General features: G+C 37.6%; 1 protein-coding gene across 8 annotated transcripts in view; it reads right to left on the bottom strand.

Moving 5' to 3' along the window:
* atf7ip (activating transcription factor 7 interacting protein) overlaps positions 1 to 15,251 on the bottom strand; it is a 75,827-nt gene that overhangs the window by 28,916 nt on the left and 31,660 nt on the right. Inside the window, exon 1 of one of the 8 annotated variants that reach the window (XM_004913791.4) lies at positions 9,498 to 9,761. The exons of 6 other annotated variants lie outside the window; for them this stretch is intronic. The gene's annotated coding sequence lies outside the window, so the exon portion shown is untranslated. Of the gene's footprint in view, positions 1 to 2,724; positions 2,763 to 9,497; positions 9,762 to 15,251 lie in introns of those variants that run through there. One more of the 8 variants, XM_012961459.3, reaches the window with a different exon arrangement.

The raw sequence follows: 15,251 nt of genomic DNA, 5'->3' as shown, positions 1-15,251 counted from the left end.
TACCGCCCCCCCCCCCTTTTTTTTTTTTTTTAAACAAAGTCTGTGGCTATATTACAGATGCTATATGTCTGCTGTGTTCTCGGGTAAAACAGAGAGCTTGTGGGTTCCAGGTAGAAAATACAATTTTTCCCTAAAATTTAACCATGCAGACTAATACGATATGTAATAAAAAGGTTATAGTTTCCCACGTCTAGTTACCCATATCTACTAAACAGATGTCAATGCTAGCTAGTGCTTGGTTGCTATGGGTTACTAGACAAGTAGCAAACGTAGGACGGTTTTTTACATTACTCATGTTATAGCTTTTGAAAACTCCCAACCACTGATACTAAAATGTAAGATTGTAAGCTCTATGGGGCAGGGACCTCCATCCGCTTGTGTCTTTGACTCTTATCTTATTGCATTTGCGTTTATTGTAATACATTGTATTTATCTATTATCTTAATACCCCCTTTTTTATTATTGTATTCTACTGTACAGCACTGCATACATAAGTAGCGCTTTATAAATAAAGATATACATACATAAGGAAATAGCAAATGACCGCATACTGCAAGCTATTATGCTCATATGCCGCGTCTGGAAGTGGCAGAAAATGTAAGAACAGTTATTGCTGAAAGGTGCAAGTAGTAAAATAACTAGGTTTTTGCTTAGGTAAATTGTAAAGTTTTGATAGATGACTAAAGGTCCCCATACACACTGAGATCTGCTCGCTTGGCAATCTCCACCCGATATCCCCACCTACGGTACAAAAAAAATAAATAAATTCAAATTTATCTGGCGGCAAGGGGCAGTCGGTTTGGGGACCGAATCAATGAGCCGATGCAGTCCCCGATCCAACTGAATTTTCTAAGCTGGCCGATCGAGATCTGGCCAATTTCAGGCCAGATATCAGTCGGCCAGGCCCCTCGTTGCTGCCCGTGTATGGGGACCTTTAGTCCTAACAGAGCAAAATATATTGTGTTCGAGAGCATCGAATTATCCTGCCTAAGAGATAAATAAATACTGAATCTTATTAAAGGGGTCTTCCTCCTCCAGGTCTGTTTAATCATTTGATTTGCAACAGTTTTTGGGTGAATTGCTGTAGCAAGAGTGTCAGAAAAGGAGAAGAGAAAAGAATAAGCAAATACTTCTCTTAATAGCAATTACATGTATACATTTAAAATGTTTAACATTGGAAAGTTACAACTGCATATGTAAAAAAAAGTCAATAAATGGTTTTATCAATTCTGGTAGCGGCAAAACAAAAACTGACAAAACTACTTGCCCAATTGCACTCTATTAAAAATGACTGCAGAACAGCTATAAATTAGGGATGCACCGAACCCACTTTTTTGGGTTCGGACGAACCCCTGAACCCACCCTGACGGATTCTGCTGAATCACGAACCGAATCCTAATTAGCATATCATGAAACAATCATGAAATTGTAAAATGACAGCATGTAAACCCAAAACTGCCTCTCACTCATAAAAGCACTGTGATATGAGGGCATTTCACCACTTTGGGCAGTGCACAATCCAGTTCCTGTACATGCTATTTGGCCTGAGTGCCTCTGCCCACTATATTCTTTCATTGGACAGGAATCCCAAACCTTTATAACTCATGAGCCACACGCATGTGTTGGTGAGCCACACAAGAAAAAAAAAATGTTCTGTGGGGGTGCCAAATAAGGGCCATGATTGGCTATTTGTACCATGTGGACTGCTGGCCTGCAGGGGGCTCTGCTTGAAGTAAAACTGTCTGTGCTTCCGAAACTTGCCTCCAAGCCAGAAATTTAAAAATGGGCACCTACTTTGAGGCCACTGGGAGCAACATCAAAGTGGGTGGTGAGCAAAATGTTGCTCAAGGGCCACTGGTTGGGGAACACTGGATTACATGAAGAAAGTTTAGGCCTTTAGTAGAAATAACTACTTAAGTAAATGCCCCTATTCTCAGATTAGTTTTCCAGGGTTATCATCCTTAAAAAGTCAACATGGCCTTAAATAAAATTGTTTCCCTTAGTAAAAATTGTAAAATTCCCTTAGTAAAATTGGACTAGATTGCTAGTCGAAACATTAGTCCATTTTTTGAATAAACACAATTTTTCTATAAGACCAGTGAGTGCGGCGCTATTATATTAGTGTATTATCTAAGCTTGATACTGCAACCCAGGCAATATCTTGTGTTTTGACGTGAGTGCAGGCCGATTCTAGGTTTTTGAATATATAACACATAAACAGCACCAGATTCTTTAGAAAATTGCCTTGGTGCACGGTAAGAAACCAAGGGACTTAAGCAAAATGTATTGTATGTATGTACAACCGAAATTTCGGTCCATTCTTGAGACCTTTCTCAAAAAAAGAGAAAGGTCCCAAGTAGGGACCGATATGTCAATCCTTATATATTTTTAGTTCTTTGCATTATTATACAGTGTAGCCATAGAATTGCAGTTTAAGACTAAACTTTTAGTGTTACGAAAGGCTTTTTTTACATAGCTTTAACCTTTCCTCATAAATGTAATTAGACTTTTACAACAAATGAAATTTCAGCGCCTTCTTTCTGGCCCAAAAGTGCTTTAAAAATGCAACCAAGTGAACTGGTTAAAAAATAAATCATTAGCACAAGATATAATCACTTCCTTAAATGCTGGCTCTACATTGTAGCTAAATCTTAATGCAGAATCCTAAAACTGAAAAAAAAAAAAAAAAAAAATTAGATGGCTTTAGAAAATATTAAAACATACCAGAAAGAGAGCCCCCTGCAGCCATGGTGCCATCATAGATCTGCTCTCCCGGCAAACGAGCATTACCTGACCTGCCTGATGTCAACTGACACTGGCTGATTTGCATAGTCTCTATCATTGGTGGCTGGGCCTCACATTATGCACACCAATCATGACATACAGCAGAAAACTGAATGCACAGAGAAGGAGGGAATGAAAAAGTCTGCCCAGCAACAGACAGACGGGATAGGAAAAAATCATGGCTAGGGATCAGACAAGAGTTGGAAGTGGATGCAGTTTCTAGCAACTTGAGGGTCTGAAAGTTAGGGTGTATCTGCATAAATGTTACATTTTTAGAACGTAAAAAAAAAAAAATTTTAATCTTAACACAAAGATGAGTATTTACTTGTCTTTATCTCGTCTTTCACAAGATAACTTTAGATAACTAAGAAATTAAAAGATAAAGCAGTAGTAACAAACATTATATTGTCAGAGAGTAACTTTAAAAAGGTCATTTTGCAAGCTGTACTGACACTTCTGCAAGGATAAATTATAATAGGCTTCTTCTGGAACAATTACAGCCCCAAACCACATAAAAATTCTGTGGTGCACAACTACATGACTTATTAAATAAACCTTATGTTAAAATATCAGTACAAAATAGAAGCTCCCTGTATCTGAGCAGCACAAAGCAATGGTTAATATACTATATAGAATACCATGTATTGCTTTAGAAACACAGAAAAATTACCACTGTAACAGAATTGCTATCATTTCAACAAAGTGTTACTAAATATTCGATTGTGAGAACTATAAAAAGACTGGAAATCTAAATGAGAATTATATGGATAAAAATTATTTTACAGTGATTAATAATATGAAATTCAATAAAAGTTGTCTCAATCAAGGAATCTTTAAAATGGTGGCCAGATTGCCAGGCCTACCATGCACAAATAAAGTAATATTTCACTTCATGAATATTAGGCATGTTTATACCCACTCACCTACAATTGTGAAATGAAGATTTCAGGGCCAGGATATAGTGAACCTCTGCAGTCCATCCAGTTAAACTAAGCATCTAAGTCCAGCAGTCAGTCATTTATAAGCAGCAAGTGCTATTCAAATAGTTTGACACTTACAGGCAAATTTATCAATGAAGTAAAACCAATTCTGCCAAACTGGAGCAATTAAAAAAAAAAATCCTTCCTTGCATGGGTCTCCGGCAGTCATCATAGGGGGCAGGCCCAGTTGCAATTGAACCCTCCCAGTAGTTATGCTACTGCTGCATGGAGTTTATATGTTATCCTTCAGACAATACCACAAGTAAAAACACACAGGAAGTTTAAGTAGTTCCTGAGAAGTGAGAGAGAAACAAGCACTAATACTCCACTGGGACAGATACTAACTAAATTAATGTACAATACCTGTAGAGCACTGCTTTATAAAATAAAGAATAAGTAATCAGAGAGAGTGTCCCACTGGACAGGATAAAGCAGGGTGAAACATACTTTTACTTGAATGACTGCTGCTTGGAATGCATGTGGCTTAAGTAACACAGAGAATCAAATAAATAAAGAGGTTCAGCCATGTAAACAGATGCGTTAAACTTATAAAACTAAATAAAATCTAAACATGACAGCAAATAAAAGTCTGCTATTAATAGCTTGCAATAAAAAAAGCTGAGTGCTATTAAAGGGGGGGGGGTAATTATACAAAGACAACATTCCCTTAACCCTTTGCCTATTGAAAAAGAAAAATAGGCAAAAAAGTAAACCGGCATTGCAGATTCTTGGTTTAATTATAGTGTACGGGAAAGGGGCCTCTACTGGTAAGATTCTTCTGAAACACTTTTGTCATCAAAACAGCTTGTGTTGGGAGAGTGAGCGCTATCCTTAAAACCTTATTTGCTTATGATCTTTTTAAAAAAAGTAAAAGTGGGATAAAACCACATTACACAAGTCTTAGTGGGGATGGCTTAAATATGGGTGCATTGCATTAGCATATATTTAATTGTGCTGCATAAAACAGCGTAAATGCAACTTTAAGCGAAGGTTCTTTTTCCAACCCAAGCAATATTTGAGCACCAGACCTGCATTCACCTCACCCTACACTAACACAATGTGCCAGCAAGCAATGGTGAAGTCAAAAATAAAAATGGTTTCAAAAATAAATTGCTTTAAATGAATGCTGTTAAAAAAAAAAATTGCCTAAAGCAGATAACTTTCTAGTATACTTTCATTCAAAACTTAATTGTTTTACCATCACTTGTAAATGTAGCTGCTATTAAAACAGCACTTATGTCCCTTTCTATTCTCTGAATTTGGTGTGTGAACTGCAGTCTTGACTGCAGGAGAACTAGCTTTTGCTACATGACTTCAAGAGTCAGAACCAAGAATGCAAAATAAAACAAATACTGCTTTAAATTGGATAGTAACAACGCCTTTAAAGCTATTAGTAAATGTAATTTCAAACACTTTTTAATTTAGGTGTTTTCAGAAAGTACACCAGAAATAATCACTTTTTCAATTGACTTCTATTTTTATTTTTAGCATTTTTCTAAAATGTTTCTCTGTTTAAAAGCATTTTAGTAATCCAGGTGCAGACTCTAAACTGTTACAATTTGCTACATTTCTCATCAGCATCAACTGTCAATTACAATAGAGGTCTTTAAAGGAGACATATCCTATAAAAATTAAGAATGTACCAGTGAATTATACTCCTCTAGATATAGAAGGATTGTGCAAAAAAGTTGTGTTTCGGACTGATTTATTGAGAAATTCACCCAAAACCCCACTAGCCCCACCCATCCATTTCACTTCCTGCTGGCTGAATTCTCTGGATGAGCTGGGGAGCCGGCGGCTCTCAGTACACTGAACTGTAGGATAGGAACAGCTAGGCTGACCTGATAGGGAACTAAAGCCTGTCTGTGCTTGTGTGACTGCAGGGCTGTGATTGGCTCTCCCCCTCCTACTGTGCTTCTGGCAGGGACCGTTAGGACACCCCCACCCCTCATTTCAAACTCTGACAGAGAAGTGATAGGATCTATAGGGAGCTCCAATAAAGGGGCCATTGTTACAGATAGGATTAATTTTTAGCACAAATGAAACCAGCACCATATATTATTCATAATTGCCTACAAAATTAGGGTTTTTACCATTTATAAAATATGTCTCTTTTAAAGTAACTCAGGGATTCTGCTCAGCAGGGCCAAAGATAAGAAATGTATCAACTAATGTATCAAATTACAACAGTATACAAAGTCAGTGACCCCCATCACAGAGCTGTTCCAGGAACACAAGGTGAAAAATCAAGCTTTAAAACTCTAATAATAAATGGTGAAAAATTGGAAGTAATTTAAAAACAAAAAACAACCCATTATTTCTAGTTTACTATGTTAAAACACAAACTGGACAAAATATTTAGAAGATGAACAAGCCCTTTAAAGGCTATAAACTTATTATAGATTATGTATATTGGAAATTTGTTTAGGATATCTTTAATATTATTATTATTATTATTATCAACATTTATTTATAAAGCGCCAACATATTCTGCAGCGCTGTACAATAAGCATAAATGGAAGCTTCAAACTACCACTGTCTATCCTGTCAGAAGGAGCAAGAAATAGTTTCAGCAATAATAAAATGTGGGTTGGCAAATGTTTGTATACATGACTGCATAGAAATCAGCACAATCTGCAAAGCACTTATTAACTGCTAAAGCCTAAAGGTCATTTTTACGAGTATGCGTTTTGGTGCCCAAATTCATCATGTGTGCCTGTACCTGGGCTGACACATTAGCTCTGGGTGCAGACACAGGACCAGAATCCCCCCATGTGTGGTCATTTCTTTCTTTCAGCTGCAACAGCTAAGATGCTCATAAACGCTCTCATCCTATCCCAACTTGACTACAGCAACTTGTTATTATCTGGCCTTCCTAGCTCCCATCGCCTCCTACTACAGTCTGTTTTAAACACTGCAGCCAGAATTTACCTCCACTCGTCAAAGTTGGTACAGGCCAATTATTCCCTGCTGAAGTCCTTATCATGCCTTCCCATTAAAAACACGAATAAACTTATAAACTCCTTTTCACAACCTTCAAAGCCCTCCCCATTCCTCTGCTCCTCACTACATCTTTTTCTCTTGTGTCGCCATACGTTCCTGGACAACTCCTATGCTCCTCTCACAGCAACCGCTTAGTTAAACCCCCCCCCCCCCACTACTACTGCTATTTCCTGCCTAAAACCTTTCTGCCTTGCTGCTCCTTACATTTGAAATGTCATTCCTGAATTCCTTTGGAGAGAATCCTCCTTCAGACCAAAGACTACCGGTTGTAGCACTTCACACCAAAACTAGAAACTGGCACTTACATTGCAGTGTAACCCATTGTAACCTGCAGCACTTATCCTATTTGGGTCTGTAAATTACCCTCCCACTTAGATTGTAAGATTTTTGGGGCAGGGACCTCCTTCCTCTTGTCAGAAGATGCATAACATGACGGTTATTACATTTAGAGAAACATCAAACAATGAAAGATTTGATTGCATGGATATATAAAGTCAGTTTTTATTAAGCACAGACAGATCCACGGGTAGGGGGAGTTAATGGCAATGGCAAAAGTTAAATATTGTGAAAGAAATAAAATAAATTTGAAAGTGTGTTGGAAATAACTAGCAGCTATTTATTTCATCAACTCAATTGATTTACAGCCCATCCGCACCCTGGGAACATATACTTGGTAAGTATTTAGGGAAATGTATCTTTATAAAATTCTCATCTGTTGTCACAGACAAAAAACCTATAAGCATAAATATATTAATATATAAACATTACTTTGTACCGATTTAGGTTGCACTGAGTGGAATCAGATCAGAGGCAAACAGACTGTATTTCATGTAAACAGGTGAGAATCAGATGTGCACGAGACATGACGACTAATATGCACCAGAGGAAATTACGAAATAGTAATACTTTTCACTTCCTGATGCCACTTAAAGATGGGCTTCACTTCCAAACCGTTAAAGAACAATACAGAAATAGTATTCTACATTGATACATTATAATACATGCAGATTTGAATATAAAAGAACACCTTTAGCATGCTGAGCCTGCAAAACATTATGGAACAGGAACAGAACTCCAGACAACCCACTTAAAAGCTTCTTATTGTAATAACTAAATTAAAGCCCCACTGTACAGGCATTATTGCGGCCGCACAAAAGGAACAATACGCTGTTTATTAACAGGCTTTTAAATTCACTATGGTTCTAGCAATCATCAATAACATCTTTTCAAAGGTTATTCAGTCAGAAGCAGATTATTCTAAAAAGAAAAAAAAGTCTGTTCACCATATTTGCATAGCAGAAGGGACCCTTGGTAAAAAGCTCAGTATTGCTAGTAAAATATTCCATTTAAAGGATTTCTTTAAAATTGTAGTCCAATTACTGTTATCTATAAAGGAGTATCTACTGAGAATCTCTCTGGCAAGGCAATATCAACTTTTGACATAGCAAGAAGAGCCCTGCAAAAAAAAAAAAAAAAAAAAAAAAAAAAAAAAATGTATTCTGTGTGGTGCTACAGTTTTGCCCATACTGCTTTCATGTTTCACTTACCAGTGTTATTGTGCACATCTGGGCACACACGATGGTACCAAAGCCTCTTATTGGCTTGTTGGAAGGTCATCATCTAATAAATTAGTAACAGGTGCCACACTAACTCCATGATCAGTTGTAATTTATTCGTAATAATTTTGAATCATAAGATTTGAGCAATCCAAAGTGGTCACATTTTAAAATGTCTGACCAACTGTCTGATCAGTTGATATTCCAAATCAGTCTTCAGGCAGCTTTAAATCCACAAAGAGTTGCTGTCAGTGGTTATCAAAAGAGCAGGCCCGTGCATTAGTACAAATGAAAGACACATGTTACCAGAACTTGTTCCTCTTTAAGACCAACAGTGCTCATTCAGTGGCATATTGATTATCATTATTAACTCCGCTAAGGGATAGGGGATCAACACTTGTTTCAAGCTATATAGTGTACATTGAGCCAAATAAAAAAAAAAAATAAATCACTTGCTCTCAGAATAGGATACCAATACAGCACTATGATCTATAGAAATAGCTACAGCATATACAATACATATACAAATACAGATTAAACCAGGATGTGCATGGGGCTTTTGCTGTGCTTTAATAAAGAATACAAATTGACATCCGTCAAATTGCTTATTCTGCTGATAAACCCCAGTACGTGTATAAGAGAGACTTAAATGCACAAAAATTTATATTTATGGGGTTAATGAAAAAAATTCCACAAAATTTTCCATGTGGTCCAAAAAACAGTAAAACAAACAAAATGCCACACAGTTGGTCTCTGTACTATGTTAAACAAATCATGTAGGACAAAATACAATATTTACCAATATTTAACAAAACAAGTACATGCGCTAAATTACTGTGAAAAAATGAGCTTGCCTTCTGTACATATATACAGTTGCATTATTTGCCTACAGAACTTGTGGCATTGTACTTTAATATTACACAATTGCGCCTAAAAAGGACTATGCCTATGAGGTTACTACAGGATCAAAGGTCTTGATCTAGTTCATAGTATAATTGCAAAACAGAGACAGAAATATTATTTATACCCCTAGAAGGAGGTGCTTAAAACAAAATCAATGAATCATCAAGACAGCTTGGCCTTAGCCACTCCCCCTCAAATAACCATGCGCTCTCAATAGACATTTGCATATATGTTCTGCAGCTTTAAATGGCTATGAATAGCTCTTGCTTACCTGTTTAGCAACTGAGCAGCAACGGTCCTCTTTTGAGAAACACCAGCCAATAGCAATTAAAGATGCTTTCAGTATCACTATATCATTGTGCTTTTACATTAAGCATAATTTCCTAATAAGCAGCAGTTTGTTTTCTGGTAATTAAGAATGGATAGAGGTCTAGAAAGAACTGCAGAGAGAAGGCACTTTGGCAAATTCTTTACAGAAATCCATCTGTAGCTACAGCACAGAGTAAAAAAGAAAAAACCTAAGGCTTCAGCTAAACTATCAGTGTACTTACTAGCATCTGAACTCTTTGTACTGATTTCTGTGCTTGCCAACTGGAGTACTGCAGCAACTGTGTGCAGTAAGCCACATCCCACATTGCAAAGCAGCACCAAAAGGCAAAACCAATCTACCACTGATCACAACAGGATCACACAACAGTATGCACTAACCTAGGCTAAGTGGCACTCGGGCAGATTAGCTAAGTGATATTAAAATGATATTTAAAAAAGAGCTGCAAAGCAGGTAAATATAAAAAACATGTATTGGTTTTCCAAACAGCATGGGAAAAAAACAGCAATGATTTGCCAAGCTACAGCCAGACTGCAGTTACACAATCTGGCATGACACAAGATTTACATAAGCAAATTCAGGGTTTTAGGAGGAGCTGCAGCAGACTAATGTTTCCTGAAATGCTTTTGTTCCCAAGCAGCAGCTAAGTGCATATTAGCTATCTTCTGCAACACAGCAGTCAACTATGTAACAAATTCACCATCAGCAATGCTTATTTATAAGCCTATACATAACTGCTATTAACATCTCACAAAGCAAAACGGTGAAAAATGTAAAGAAGGCCCTACACACAATTAATTACCAGCTACTACACTGGCAAAGTTTTTGCCTGAAATCATAAGTCTGCCAACTTAGCCATGGTGAAACAAACTTTGCATTTACAGCCCAAAACTGAAGAATTTCACATGGTTTGTATGATCACATTAATACAGAGCCATCTTATGATGCACTTATCAATTAACACTGTGTTAATATTAACATGTGGTTGTAAACATGATGATGGGGGGGGAAGAAGGAAAGAAGAAAATTATACATACATCTATGAATATAATGCTTGCTTTCTGCAAAAGTAGGTTCTGTGAGCTACATTTTATTAACAGAGTTTCTAAAAACATTCTCTGTTAACAAAAATTATATTCTGTAGTTATTGAATAAGATTTTCAGGATCTGAATTAGAGAGTTCATAAAATGGAGCACCAAAGATTCTTGTGGCGTAACTAAGCATGCTAAGCTCACCATAATTAGAAAACTAACTAAGCCTACAGCAGTCATACTGAAAAAGCCACAGCTACACATTAAGGAGCACTGTGAAGCCCTGTTTACATTACAAAGTGGACCAGCTTCTACCCTGCTCTCTGACCACAGCAAATGTTTACAAGCTATTTACTAAATAAAACCAAGTATTAATACTCAAGTTAATCTACTTTTACTTGTCAATGGAATTTTTTTTCCATGTCTAGGAATTATAACACTATATTTTCTATATTCTTTGTAAGTGGTAAATGTAACTAAAAGAAAGCCCTGACTAGGCTCTCTTCAGATCTATTGCAGCTGCACTCTATTCATAAGGACTGGGACTCGAGTTCTGCCAACAGCTCTTTTGTGTCTTATGAGGTGAGTCATCGGAAAAACACAGCTCCACCTCCTGCATTCCTTTCACCCTTCCCCCTATGTTTTCCAGTACAGCAAGCTCTTAAAAACACCCTTGCACTGCTGCTCTTGCATCAGCACAAGCTGCATCCTGAGGAGTGAGCTTGCATAGGCAAAACTGCAGCTATTAGCAGCACAAAGCTGGGGTTTAAGGTCACATTAAAAACAAACAGCTGACAACTACAGTGTTAGTTAAGCAGAGAATCTAAAGCAGGGGAAATAGCTCATCTGGTTCCCAGAGATCATGGGCAGTCTGCTTGCTTTAGCCTTCAGAGCTGTACAATGCCCCTCCCACAGCTCTCAATGTTCTGAACTAATAACAGAAAGCAGAGCTCACTTTTCCTCCCTAGTGTTCATGTGGCCAGCAATAGGAAAATTTGGTAACTTTTTGGCAAACAGAATGTGATTCTCCTTATTATTACCAAACATTTAAAAAAAACCAAAATATTCCGTACCACACAGGAACATACAAAATAGCAGCAGATACAGGAATTAAATAGGGCCCTGCTTATCAGAATTTAGATTCAATTTAGAGTCAAAACAAATGATACGCTTATAATAGTTACTTATCCGTAAAACTGTTTCTTACAAAAAAAAACCAATGTTTTTCGCAGGTTAAAAATGTTTAGTTGAATAAAAATATGCACAGAAGGTTATATGAAAAGATAAACATAATGCTCTAATATACTGTATTATACCATAGCACACTGGTACTGCAAATTCTATGAGTTAGTCAGAATATCCAGGTGGAGCGATTCCTTGCATGCAAAAAATGCAACCAGGATGTGCAAGTATTGAAGCATTTTGGCTACTGGCACCAGTGGTTCATAATCAAGCCTGTCCGGTATTTTCAAATATATATATAGTTATAAGCTCTGTTTGCATGGCGTCCCGGGGCTCACCAAGTTTGTTAGATCACGTGTAGATCAGAAATAGTCCCATGGGAAACCAAAGTATGCACCAAATCCAAAACTTGCCACGCACTCTCTGCGGGATTTGGATTTAGAAGCTGAACCAAATTAGAAATCTTCTGACACTGGTGCTCTGGACAACTACACGGGATAATTCTTTTATAGAATATGCAATTTTATACTACTTAAATTTCAGTATGCAAAATAGGGCTCCGATTAAGCCAAATATTTTTTTTTGGGGGGGTGCGATATTTGGCAGAATCCCATAAATGTGGATCAGATGCATCCCTACAAAAAAATCACTAAATACTAAAGGAAATGTCACTTTGACCTCAATTTATTTGCCAAACACATTACTGCCAGAAAAATACAACCTCAATGGCGCCCGATCAAGATCTTTTAACCCGGCCAAACGACAAGACGACTAATATCCGCAGCCTTTGCGATATCGGTCTTCTCGTCGATGCGCCATACACACCGAATATCGTAGGAAATGAGGTTATGTACAATATCATCGGTGCGTGTATGGCCAGTTTAAGGGAATCAGTGATAAGTGTTTCCCATTACAACAGACTTGATGCACTGTGTGATAAGTTCATTTAATGAATTTGTTTTCCAAACCTGTTTGTACAGGACCTAATAGTTTCATTGTATGATTTACAGCAGTTTAAAACTGGATGGCAGTTGTGTTTGTCCCTAAGCTGTGGACACCAGCCTGAGCCCAGATAATCATTTCTGCCCAATTTGAGTCATTTTATGGATCAGGTCAAACAGTTTCTGGGTTCAGTCCACATGTAAACTTGTGAACAACTAGCAATAATGGTTGTCAATGAATTTACCGTAAATAAGGAAACCCACATTTTATTTGCTGATGCAAAGAAGAACACTTACAAAAACCCTTTTTACAGCATATTTGATGCCGATACTGTGAGACATTTGGCAAGTGAAACCGTAAACCAAAGGATAACTTCCAAACACACCGGACAACAGGATATCCACTTTAAAAAAATCAGCTTTATTAATCCATTAAAAAGCATCTCGCCTGATGCGTTTCGTGCGCACTTAATCATAGGCAGAAAACAGGTAAGTTACATCACACTAAAATAGCATTATGTTAATGAAACACATCACTAAGCTACATCCACTCCCAAATAAATAAATGAAAAGGAAATAAACCAAAAAAAGGGGAATATCCTAAATTCTCCACTAAAGAGCCAAAACGCAAGAGACCAAAATTAAACATAACTAATATTGAAAACAGAATTCAAACCATCGGGATGATGTGCGCCTAAAACAAAAATCCATTTGACTTCTAAACGTAACAGTCTACTATACATGTCAGAACCTCTCTCATCAGGTAAGATTCTATCAATGGCCTGAACCTGTAAATATGATACTTCTGCATCGCAACATTGTATAAAGTGTCTAGAAACTGGACTGTTATAATTCTTTGAAACTATGTGTCTAATGTGTTCGCGCATCCTGCTCTTTAATGAGCGTATGGTACATCCAATGTACTGAATATTACAAAATAAGCAAGTCAATACGTATACTACACATTGCATGTTACAATTTGCATACATGCGCATGCAAGTGAAACTGGACTGCAGGCAGCCAGATACAAATCATGATTGTCCTTCATAAAGCTTTGTGCATTACACAGTAATAATATGCAATATATATCCTTATAAAATGGGAATTAGTGATGTCATATTTATGAAGTTTTAGAAGTACTTCCATTTATGAATAGAAGTCCTCAGACACTTAGGGGGAGATTTACTAATCCACAAACAGACCGAAAGCGTCTTTTCATAACGATCGGTATTTTTGCAACTTTTTCGGCGCTGAAGCGACTTTTTCGTATGTTTCGCAACTTTTTCGTCGCCATCGCGAAAAAAACGGATTGGTTTTTACGCTGTTTACAGCGCCGAAAAAGTCGCAACATTTTCGTTTACAATCTGATTTTTTCCCTTTCGGGATTCGGATTCATGGATTAGTAAATCTCCCCCTTAACATGCTTTTATTTTACAGTAGGTGATACATATTTACTGAAATAAATGTAGCCTTCTCCTGGAGAAAGGTGCCTAGTTTTAGACTGCCAAAACGAAAAACAAATTACACTCCTTGCACTATTATGACGTATGTGGTTCTCTCCTAAAAGTAAGCAGAATTTGGACTACGCCAACTTAAGGAGTAAAAGTAAGGAAAGTATAGGTGTAATCTGTATACATTCATATTTGTAAAAATGTGATGCAGAAGTCATGAAAGAAGGCAGCAGGGCTGATGCTTGACATCATCGATACTTCACACTTGATAAAGGGCATGATACAGCCCGAAACATGTTGTGTGCTGTGGTTTGAATAAAGGCTGAAGCAGTTCATCTGCGTGAAGGTGCTCTCCTCTTTTCTGGTGATATTCCAAAAAGCCAAGCAGTGGGCTATTGGGAATTGACGCATCGTGCCGTGTGAGCAGTAAGGCTGAGCGTTTATATATTCAATTTCCTGATGCTTGACATGTTCCTTCATGAAAGAGTCTCATTTTGGTGCTGTATATAACACTGGGTGTCAGCAGAATCTACGTAACTTGAAAAAGCTGATCCTTGGGAAGTATCTGAGCTGTGCTTTAGGGGAGTCCTTCTGTGAAGTCTGATTACATTAACAGGGTTGTAATTCCTCCATAAAACTGACCCACCTAACCCACTAATTTTTCGAAATTCCCAAAAATGTAAAGGGGCCCTTCTCCCCAACTTAGTTGCAATAGAAAAGCTGTTTTAGGGCTTGTACTGACGAGTTTTTTTCTGCACTACCCTGAGCTGTCTCCCCTTCAGTGATGCCTGGCCTGTTTATTACCTGTAGGCTTTGTTTTGCAGGGCTATAAGGATTTGGCCTTAAAAAAAAGGCAGGGGTGCCCAAAAGGTAGATTGTGGTCTACTAGTAGATAACTTTAGAAAGTTTCTGGTAGACCATGAGGTGGAATGCAGTGGGAGGATATCCCGCCACATTTTGCCCCCAGCATACTGGAGCTTTTGAGTGCAGCTGCTCAAGCCATCTGTCTTTGTAGTTTCATCCCAGTATAGAAGATTGTCCCCACTGGACCGCTGTATATATTTGTTCCCACTTTATATATGTGGGCCATA

This window comes from Xenopus tropicalis, chromosome 4 (assembly GCF_000004195.4).
Source record: "Xenopus tropicalis strain Nigerian chromosome 4, UCB_Xtro_10.0, whole genome shotgun sequence".
Classification (NCBI taxonomy): Eukaryota; Metazoa; Chordata; class Amphibia; order Anura; family Pipidae; genus Xenopus; species Xenopus tropicalis.
The sequence above is the reverse complement of the archived record's forward strand: the minus strand, read 5'-3'. Positions and strand labels throughout refer to the sequence as shown.